Source organism: Periplaneta americana, chromosome 13 (genome assembly GCF_040183065.1).
Source record: "Periplaneta americana isolate PAMFEO1 chromosome 13, P.americana_PAMFEO1_priV1, whole genome shotgun sequence".
NCBI classification, from domain to species: domain Eukaryota; kingdom Metazoa; phylum Arthropoda; class Insecta; order Blattodea; family Blattidae; genus Periplaneta; species Periplaneta americana.
In genome coordinates this window covers 48,503,043-48,515,175 of record NC_091129.1, presented here as the reverse complement: position 1 = coordinate 48,515,175, position 12,133 = coordinate 48,503,043, and positions in this window count along the sequence as shown.

The following is a 12,133-nucleotide window of genomic DNA, read 5'->3' as shown; positions in this document are numbered from 1 at the left end:
CTGCACTCTGTCTCTTTTGTTCTACATACACATACCGGTACTGTATCTCTCTTGTCTGTTATATATCCTAGAATCATTTTTCTATTTATCCTACCTTAACTAAAGACCTCTGCTTTCTTATTCTCCTGCCATTCCCCGGCTTGTGAAACCCCAACTCTCTCAACCCCCTCTAGAATTGGTCAGTCGCGAGATGAGCTATGCTGATCCTCTGACAATAGAATCTACCATTTCCCCGCTCCTGGCATCGGAAAGTAACATATTTCGTTGTATTGATCCTTCGACTCCGAGGAGTTTGTTCTCGCCAGAAGAAAGTCGCGTGCTATGGCTTGTTAGATCCCTCCATTGCGAGAACGATTCCATCTCTCTCGTTATACCCCGCATCGTACATCAGAGCAAGCTGATTTTCCAGTAGGCACTCCCGTTACCCTTACCTTTCTTTCACACAAATCTTACTTCACTATCATCCATCGTAACTTTCCCCATGTCGAAGCTTCTAGACGAATTTATAGGTTACAATTTTTTCTATCGATATAGTACACTATTTCCTCTATGTCTAGGACCAAGGGAAAATATCTAACCTTTTTCTTGTTATTAATAAACAAATTTTATTTCAAACAGTCTTTCCTTATCTTCATAATCTCGCATCATCACTCCACCACAAGCCTTCTTGTCCCATCACTCCCGTTTCCCCTCTACTCGTCGACGACACGCTAGACTAGAGGGACGTCAATGGAGACCTACGCACGACAATTGGCCCCCAACGTGAGGCCTAACAACGTTGCATCATCACACCCAACAAGTTTCGACCTTCTTGTCCCGTCACTCTCATTTCCACTCTACACATCGACGACATGCCAGAGGGAAGTCAACGGAGACCGGCGAACGAAGATTGGCGCCCAACGTGGAGCCATTTCTCAGTTGGTACTCAGACAAATCTACACTCATCCCACTGCTCTTCATACTCTTCCGAGAGGAGTAATTTTCTCGGTGGCGCCCAACAATAAACCAATAAAAAAAGTACTCAGGTCATCTTGAGGATTCGAATTTGAGACTAGTACTGATATCCTGAACCGGGTACCCATATCACCTATTGTGGGAACTGTTCAAACTTCTTCCACTATGCTTGCCTTGGATGGGAAGACACTGTAAGAGACGTCACAGGAGTGGTCAGCTGTGATGAATGTCTATGGCGTCAAGTGGCCGAGAAAGAAGAACTACAGTGATTGCGTCTGCAAATGGAACAGTTTCACTAAATTTTGCCAATCTCTGCCCGACCCGCCCCACTGTTCTCCCGGAATTCAGTGGTTTTGACCATGAAGATGCGGTTGCCGAAGCAGTCTAGACGAGGCAAAAGTGCCATCTTCTCAGTAGGTCTCGTTAATCCAGCAGCAGCTGAAGGGAGCAGCTAAAGGTTGGCAGAGGGCTTATGGGGACCTGCCACTCTCCTAAGACTTCAAGGACAGAATACTACTGAAATTCCATGGGCCTGCAGTCTGCGCTTCTCTACAAGCATCCTTCGATGGGCAGTCACAAAATGAGATGGATAATGCTGAGATCTTTCTCACTCAAATGGTCCAGATCTACCGGCTTGTACCTCGACTCCGACTATTATCCCCTCCTGGTCGAACTCCTGAAGCCAACACTAAGGCCGTTTCTCCGCTGTCCCTTCTCAAGCAACATCAACGACCTAATCCTGCGGGCGACCGCTGTCGAGACAGGCCTCCAAAAGGCAAAGCCTTCCGACCGAAGCCGACGCCTCCTCCTCAATCACTGAAATGCTGACATTGTCCAGGCTGGCACTATCACAGAAAATGCTCTGCTCTGCAGCAGGAAAATGTGAGATCAGCGGTGCAGGGAAACTGGACAACCGCCGGGACTTTGGCCTCCACTCGTCCGGCGGAGACCAATGTGCAGCAGAAGGCCTAATCTTCAAATAATGAGTAGCAATCAGGAAACCATTCCCCGCATCCCGATAGATATTTTCGGAAAGTTCACCCACGCCATAATCTACACGGCAGCCTCAGCGAACTTCCTCCGAGCCCACAAAGTTCCAACTGATGTTGGACGAGGAACTCAAAGAGAAAGGGTTCTTCTGGCCACCTGTGAAGCAACAATGAACGCCCAGGGGACCGTCGAGATGGAGAATGTGCATCGACAATGGCCACACTCCTCATCGCTACTGACCTCAGGGAAGACATCATCCTAGGTGCGCCTTGGCTCCATGAGAACGAAGTGCTGCTTGACTATCAACTCGAGCAAGTCCATCTGGGGAAAGACACACGCTCTTCCATAACCTGGACAAAGGAACGAAATGTGCCCGCGTCCCCTGAGCAAGTCGACATCTCCTGTATCAATCATCAGTTCCCGGAAAAATGGTCAGGGTCATTTTTACACCTGATCAAGAAGCACGCCTCGGTTTTCAGTGAATCGGGGAGACTGAAACAGACGAAAAGTGTCCCCCATGTAATCGAGATCACCAGCAATCAACCCATCTGGAGCCATCATTATCGATATTCCGACAGCAAGAAGGCCATCATCTGGGGGCAGGTGGCCATGATGGGGTAATAGAGCCGAGTCGGTCAAGATATCAAGATGGAGTTCCCCTATTGTGATCGTGGAGGAAAAGGACAGACCCCCTCGGTTCTGCGTGGATTATAGGAAATTAAACCAGGTCACCGCAGACGTCATACAGCATATCCCCGTCATCTATGAAGCTCTCAAGGACCTGGGGCAAGTCAGCATATTGACTACTCATGTCTCACGACCAACGACATAATATACTGAGGCGACACCACGACGACAAAGACGCCGGCCACCCTGGCGAAGCGGAAACTTTCACGGTCTTGGCAGAGGGCTACTATTGTATGAGAATGAACGACGACGTCAGGGACTATGTAAAGTCCTGCCTCGTATGTGCTTGTGTGAAGTGCGCAACCCGAGCATCAGTACCGCCTCTGCGATCACATCACCCACACGAACCGTTTAGATCGCTGTTGCTCGACCTGATGGGGCCATATCTCCGCACAAAAAGAGGAAAACTATTCTTGCTTGTCATTACGGATATGTTTTCTCGATGGGTCGAAGCATAAACTCTCAATTCATCCGTCGCTTCCTTCATTGTCCGGCTCCTGGAGGAAGAGTTCTTCCTTCGCTATGGCTACCCAGAGAGTATTCTCACAGAGACAGTTCATCGGACAACAATGGAAGGCAGCATGGCAACGTTGAGGGATACGACACTTGACTACCGCCATAAATGACCCACGTGCAAACCCGACGAAGAGAAGAAACCAAGAGATGACGAAAGGTTTTCAGGTCCATATGAGGGACAATCACCGAGATTGGGATACCTTCATCCCAAAGGTACATTTTAATCTCTGCTGCCGGAGGAATAATGCCAGAGGTTTACCCCGGCCATTTGCTGTACGGGCAGCCCTTCTGGGGAACCAGGAAATAGAAATTCCGCCCCGAAGGCATTCCTCTGGAGGAGAACGTGGCCCAGATGCAGATGTGCCAATCGGCAGACTTTGAGGCTTTCTGAATAGAGGCACGACACAATCAGCCTGCCTATCAGCAAAGGTATGAAGGCAAAGCACTTGTCTAGCCTATATACCAATCTGAGGATCTCGTCACCACCATCAGTCAGATGAGGCCGGTGGCTTCCATGCCGGTTTCGCACCTAAGTGGACAGGGCCACACAGAGTGCTCTGGCACATAGGGGAAGGAGTATACTGGCTGCATCATCTTGGATCACAGCCTATTAAAGTCCACGAGAGCCAACTACGTCTGGCTTCGAAACTTCCTAAGATTACTGAATAGTCTTCTCTCTTTCCAATCTACACCTATTTTCTTTAGGATCAGCATCAGTTTATTCCAATTTTGTTCCAATCTACTCTATCAAAAGCCTTTTTTAAGTCCACAAATACTACATACACTTCTCTATTCTCCTCTAGGTATCTTTCGCTGGTTGTTCTTAATAGTCCAGTTGCATCTCTCGTACCTTTTCCCTTCCTGAAGCCAAAATGCTCTTCTTCCAATTGTTCTTCCATCTTAGAATATAGATGTCGATTTAGTATTCGCAAGAGAATCTTCGCCGAGTGCGATATCAGGCTAATAGTCCTGAACTCGTTACATTTCTTGGCATTATTTTTCTCCGGGATTGGAAGCAACACTGTTTCCGTAAAATCTTCAGGTCATACACCTTTTTCATATATTTCGTTGCATAATGATAGACTTTCCTTCTTGTTTTCATCCAAGCACTTCACTAATTCAATGGGGTTTCAGTCAACTCACCAATTCAATGGGGATTCAATCAACTCCTGTTGCTTTCCCATCCTTCATTTCTTTAAGCGCTAGTTCAACTTCTTCCCCTAAAATAGAAAATCCTTTTTCGTCTTTTGATACAGTTTCTTGGTCTTCTTTAGCTAAGTCATTTGGACGATTCTTTGTCTCATATAACTCTTCTACATATTTCGTCCATCTGTTTAGTATTTCTTGTTTGATTGTTATTTCATTTCCAATGCCATCCTCTATCAACCACATGGATTTCCTGATCTTATTTGTGACGTCCAAACATTTAACTTCGCGGTACATTAAAACATATTTTTCTTTTCTTTCTAGATCCTCTATTTCTTCATACATCTCTTTCATTCAGTCGTTCTTTGCTTTATCAGTTTCTCTTCTTGGTTCGTTGTTTAGTTTCCTGTAGTTTCTTCTACCTTCTTCTGTGTTGTTGTTTTTACCATTTTCTCCTTTCTTACATCTTCTGCAACATTTTCCCTTAATTCTCACACCTTCTGTGTATCCTATTGTTTCTTCTGCTGTTGCCTTTATGCAGCTTTTTAAATGAGTCCAGTACTCATTACTGCTTCCAGGCGTGGATTCTAATGTAGCGGCTTTCTCTTGAAAATTTGTTTCAAAGTTTCTTCTTTCCTCTTCGTTCTTCAGTTTTTCCATGTTCAATATCTTCGTCACCTTTCTCCCTCTAATCTTCTTCAGACGAATATCTACTTCGCTTATCAGCAGGACATGATGTGAGTTAATATCTGCTCCTGGTAAAGTCTTCACATTTTTAAATCAGTTTCAGTATCTTTCCTGTATGGTACCAGTGTATAGTCTATCTGATATCTGCTTTCGTCCCTTGGGCATGTCCATGTGCATCGTCTTTGTTTATGTTGTTGGAATAAAGAATTTCCAACAATCATTGCTTTCTTTTACAGAAATTCACCTGATATTCTCCTCTGTCATTTCTTTTCCCAATCCATATTTTTCAACTGTTCTTCCATCTTGTCCTCCTACAACTGCGTTTCAGTCACCCATTAAGAATAGCATGTTGTCTTCTTTTCCTTTTCAACTATCTCTTCTATGTTGTCATAACTTTCTTCTACTTCCTCATCTGCTAATCCACTATGAGGCATATAAACTTTCACTTTCACTAAGTCCATCTTCTTCCCTTGTAGTCTCACCATTATCAATTGGTCATTTACATAACGCACTGATACCATTTTATCTTTCACACGCGATCCCAGTAATACACCAACGCCATATCTTCCTTTGCACTCACCATATGAATAAAACAATCTAAATTCATCACTCACCAACTCACCACCATTTTCTCACTTTACTTCTGATATTCCCATCACATCCACTTTGTTTCTTCTCATTTCTTCCTTCAAGTTTTCCAACTTACCTGCTTGCAGAAGAGTTCTTACATTCCATGTTCCTATCGTTATCAGGTCGAAATTTGAAATAGGTTTGCTGCTTTAGGAAATTCTGACGAAGTTAGATGTTAATAATATGTGAGAAAAATCAGAGATAATATCAAAATTGCAGCTGACTAGAGCATTGGTTATTATGGAACTAAGAAAAAGAAATCGTGGTTTGATGAAGATTGTAGCATGATAGTAAAAGAAGGAAGCAGGCAACATTTGACATTCTTACAGGATCCAGTTGAAGCGAATAGAGATAATTATTTCAATGAAAAAGGGGAAGCAAGTCGTACATTTAGGAATAAAAAGAGAGATTACTTGAAGAAAAAACTCAATGAGGTAGAAAGAAATAGTAAGAATAAAAACATTGGATACTTAGGCCTATATAATGGCATAAAGGAATTGAAGAACGGTTATCAGGCAAGGGTAAACGTGATCAAGGAGAGAATGGAGACTTGCTTGCGGACAGTCATTCAATCCTGAACAGAGCAACTACTAAATGTACAAATGTACACAGGCCAAATGGGAATGATCGAGACGAAATTCAAATACAAACTGCTAGACATTTATATCCGAATCCACACTTTCTTAAGTCGAAATTACGATAGAAAATCTGAAAAAGTACAAGTCTCCAGGTATTAATCAAATTCTAGCAGAGGGTGGAAGCGCATTATGTAGCGAAATTTGTAAGTTTGTACTTTCTATTTGGGAAAAGGACCAGAACAATGGAAGGAGTCCATAATTGTATCTATCTTTAAGAAGGGAGAAAAGACTAACTGTAGTAACTTTCGAGGAATATCACTTTTGTTGACATCGTACAAAATTTTATCAAATATTCTTTTGAGAATATTAACTCTGTATGTAGATGAAATTATTGGGAATCATCAGTGCGGTTTTAGGCGTAATAGATAGACTATTGATCAGATTTATTTTATTCGATAGATATTTGAGAAAAATGGGAGTGTAAGGATACAGTACAACAGTTATTCATAGATTTAAAAAAGGAGTATGTCTCGGTTAAGAGAGAAGTTTTATATAATATTCTTATTGAATTTTGGTATTCCCAAGAAACTAGTTCGATTAATTAAAATCTGTCTCAGTGAAACGTACAACAGAGTGCGTATAGGCTAGTTGTTGTCTGATTTTTTTCCAATTCACTGCGGGCTAAAGCAAGGAGATGCACTATCACCTTTACTTTTTAAATTTGTTTTAGGATATGCCATTAGGAAAGTCCGAGATAACAGAGAGAATTTGGAATTGAACGGGTTACATCAGCTACTTGTCTATGTGGATGACGTTAACCCATTATATCCCAGTGCCAAGGCAATAATGCTTTACTGAATGGTTGATTTCAATTTTTTTTCTTTATTCACAGTAATTGGTATAAAGATTAAAATATCCTCCACTAGTTCGTGTTGAGGTTTAGCTCATTTGTTCGTTACGTCGTTAGTACAGAAGAAATTAATGAGGAGTGCACACAAAAGTTTCTCGACTGCAACACATTCCTTCAATAATGTAAGTATAATTATATCTAACAATTGCTGCACAACAATTTAAATTACATAAATCTATTAAGAATATGTGCAATTTTATTATATTAACCAAATTTTTAATGTACAACTTATCACAATTTCATTAGAGTGGATTGAATTTGTGTGGCAACTTTAGTTGCCAGTGGGCACTTACGATTGTTTGTTTATCCATTTTACAAATTCTTTCAAATTTTACCATTGCTAATGCTGGAAACGAACAATGACATAATATAATTTTTTTATAGCAATTCTTTCCTTCACTATTGGCTAGTTCGTAGTTCGATTCCGTGCTGTAGTACATTTTTATTTACGTAATATCTGGAACTAATATCTCTGATTTTCATCTGTTATTGCATTATCGTTTCATAGGTAGGCTATATATAAAAGTGTAAGTATAGAGATTCTATACATTCATTATGAAGTAATTGGAATAAAATTTATGTTTATTTTAGGATTTCACAAAATTCCAAAAAAAGTTCACGAAATTCTGGCTATTGCAGAAGACAAAGAAAGGACAGTGAATAACATAGCAATTGGTCCTCCATTCGAGGAGAAGGAAGCTGAAACAGATCAGGATTTAGACCTCTCGTATAATGAAGCTCAAGACAAAGTTGATCATCTTCCAGCTAGAATACTTCGCTCTCGAGCTCCCCTAGAGTTTGACGCTGGGTATCATTCAGACACTTCTGCTGTGTCTGCAATTATAAGAACTTTTGGAATACCGGTATATACTAAGTTACTCCTACTAATACTAATGCTCTACTCCTATGGTATCTTCATCCATGGTTCCAATGAAGTCTAATGTTTTGTCAGTGACTCAATGTTCATTTGCAGGAAATGTTCCAATACAGCCTCGAAAAATAATGAAGCTAACTACTTCAAATCTAAAATGGAGCAAAGGCAGCAGAGTAAAAACTTCAGAATCAAGAAGAGAAGTCCTGACCATACGCTAAAGATCTACTTACAGAGAAAGAGCAAAATCCCCTTTATATGCTCTTAGACCAGAGATACAGAACTGGCGAGAGAGGAGTGGAAAAGCATGGGGAAAGTGTTGGTTCCCCGTCCACAGTCACGTCACTGTCTGTGACCCGTACGCATTCACATACATAGACAGTGAATACAAATTCCCTCTTCTACCAAGTCAATGACACGGGGAAGAAGGAAGGAATGAGTGACGTATTCTGATGAGTGATGCAACGCCACAATTGGCGCCCACTTCTGCGAGCCTGTCTTAGACCCTTTTTCTCTAGAGAATTACTTCAGCTTATAGTTATGGAAACCAACAGATATGCGGCTCAGCCAGTATCTTATGCATAATTTGAATACCTCAATGGAAGAGATTCTTATTCTAATTGGTATTCTACTTCTGTCTGGGTACCACAAACTGCCATCAAGAAGGCTTTATTGGAAAAGCGATTCGGATGTTCATGTGCCACTAGTGCCAGAATCTATGCGACACAACCAATTTGATGAACTACTGAGATTCCTTCACCTAACAAATAATGACGGATTAGATGTTCTGATTCTCTCTATAAAGTGAAACAACTCTTCCATATACTGAACGCTTCCTTCAAACAGGTGTCCGGCAAATATGTAAGCAGTGATGAAAGTATGATCCTATGAACTGTATAGCACCAGGACAATTCATAAGGGGAAAGACTGTGCGCGTCAGATTCAAATTGTGAGTTGCTGCTGATCCATCTGGGTTTATCTTTCATGCTGAACCATATTGTGGAAGTTCAACTTGCCTCCCTGAAACAGATCCTGGCCAAGGAAGTAATGTTGTTTTGGGATTGGTTGCTCATGTGCAGTTACCACAAGGAATAAAATTCTACTTCGATGATCTCTTCACAACTGCAGTTTGCATTTTTATTTTTCCTGATTCGTGTCTCAAAACATTTCATGATGCATGAGAACTATTTGGTGTTGAATAAAATCGACTCTTCCCTTAAATTAGACATAATAATTATGGAATGAAATGAAAAATAATAGTCTAAAGTGATGTGGTGTTTGTAAATTTGTAAGTGCTAAATAAAGCAAAAGGTTTTATCGAAGTAAGATGCATTTATTTCACAATAACAAAATATTAGACACGCAAGTGCCCAGTGGCAACTAAAGTTGCCAGCCTAGAATGGTACTTTTGGTTGAAGGTACATGAATGATATAAAATTATAGTGCTTAGGGTTCTTCTAGGATCACATAACAGAAATATCACGCTAAAATCTCATACAGGGAATTACGGGCATTAATGGGTTAATATGTTACGAGAAAATGCACAAACGATTAGGAAAAACACGATAATTTTACTTGAAGCAAGTAAAGGTTTGGAAGTAAATCCCGAAAAGATAAAGTGTATGATTATGTCTCGTGACCAGAATATAGTACGGAATGGAAAAAAATCGAAACTTTATCCTTTGAAGAGGTGGAAAAGTTCAAATATCTTGGAGCTACAGTAACAAATATAAATGACACTTGGGAGAAAATGAAACACAAAATAAATATGGGAAATGTCTGTTATTATTCGGTTGAGAAGCTTTTGTCATTCAGTCTGCTCTCAAAAAACTTGAGAGTTAGAATTTATAAAATTGTTATATTAGCGGTGGTTCTGTATGGTTGCGAAACTTGGACTCTCACTTTGAGAGAGGAGCGGAGGTTAAGTGTGTTCGAGTATAAGGTGTTTAGGAAAGTATTTGGGGCTAAGAGGGATGAAGTTATAGGAGAATGGAGGAAGTTACACAACGTAGAATTGCACGCATTGCATTCTTCACCTGACATAATTAGGAATATTAAATCCAGATGTTTGAGATTGGCAGGGCATGTAATATGTATGGGGAAATCCAGAAATGCATATTGAGTGTTAGTTGGGAGGCCAGAGGGAAAAAAAGCCTTTGGGGAGGCCGAGACGTAGATGGGAGGATAATATTAAAATGCATTTGAGGGAAGTGGGATATGATGGTAGAGACTGGATTAATCTTGCTCAAGATAGGACTGATGGCGGACTTATGTGAGGGCGGCAATGAACCTCCGGGTTCCTTAAAAGCCATTGGTAAGTAAGTAAGTAATGGCTAATATTGTACACACTCCTGAGTAACTTGTAACATCAATATGATTTTAGGACTATAAAAAAGAAAGGGAAAATTCACTAAGGAAATACATTCGTACAAAAAAAAAAAAAATACACGTAGAATACATCACCCTGTCTGGAGGATGAAATTACAGTTTTGTTGGTTTAAATGTTATAACTTATATTTGTCTTTGGTTTACAAATGGAAGAGGTCTATGTTCAGTAATGTTCATTTTGAACTTAGAAATTACAAGAATAAAGAAAGGTAGGGATCGAAGAAGATTAACTGCACAAAACCCATAAAAACCTTCAGAACTGGATGAAAAAATCAGCAATATTTTAGAAAAGTATCACGGAAGAATAATTGAAATACTAGAATACATTTCTAAAAAAAACTATAAAAATGGAGAATAAATTATGATGATGAATCATTTGGTTTATGTGAGAGTTAGAAACTATGTCTTCAATATGACATTTACAAGTGAGGTTACCTATGTGTATGCGACATTTAAGAATGGAATGATATGTTTTTCCTTTCTGGATCCTAGTCCACCTATACATTACAAATTACTGATGAAATATGTTGTGAAGTATGAAGTTGTATCTTTCTGTTCCACGAAAGAATTAAAGTAGACATATTGCGGTGTATGAAAAAGACGACGGCGCAGTGTGAGGAATATTGATTACGATAGTATGCACTGTGATACGATTTGTAGCACTTTGACTTGGCCATGTGGACAGCCTGGTTGGCAGACTTTGATACCAACTAGAGGAGTGCGACAAACTAGAATTCGTCTACGCGTGAGCATATTGTGTACAGAATTGTCATTTGCTCGTAGATTCTTTAGGAGATTCCAATTCTGTTATTAATACTGGAAAATAAGTCAGCAAATTTTTGTGATATACTCTTGTTGTATTGATGACGACTGGTTGAAGTATCTACAGGGTGATTCAGTGACTATGTTGCAAACTTTTAGGGATGATAGAGGAGACAATTATGAACAGAAACCTATGTCCGGAAACGTTCCTTTTAGCAGTTACAAGCCTAGTGTCCGTGTGCACCATTCTCGATTAAAATTTGACCATGGTTAAGTCGGCACTTGACCATCTTCAACCCAATTTGCGGAGTATCAATCTCGATCAAAGTTAAACAAGCGAGTTGTTGATGATCAAATTTGATCACGGTTGTGGGACTGATTATCTTGAATTGAACATGGTCAAGTCGAGAAAACCAAAATGGCTGCACGATTTGACGTACCTGATGGAATTGAAGATGACATGATGTATCTTGAACACGCAAATCATTGGGGAAATAACAGAATTGGTGTTATTGTAGAAAGAGTAAGTGTGTAGATGAATAATAAAAATGTTTTTTTTCCTCTCAAAATAGACTAATGTTTTATATATGTTTCTGCTTTGGAAAATCGGGACTTTACTTGAGGACAAAATATTATTTAGGCCTAACTGTCAAATTTTGTTAACATAGTAATAAAGTAGTTATTCTATGCCGGTAATAATATAGTAAAACTAAATGACCATTTTGTAGAATGAGAGATTATCACTTATTAGCTATAGATTTGCCGTTTGAAACTATTAGGACCTATATGACGTTTTGGATAATTAGGCTATTTACACTTGAATTAAGAGAAATTACACGGATACCTTCCTTTCCCTATTACTAAAAAATTCCAACCTTGTGAACACAAAATAAATGGATCGCTATACTGGAGAATTAGCACGGTCACTTTGAACCGTGCCATTACGTTTAGCACCAAATTTAAGTAAATACACGATGTCACCAACATAAGAACATGACGTTGGTGTGTGGCGTA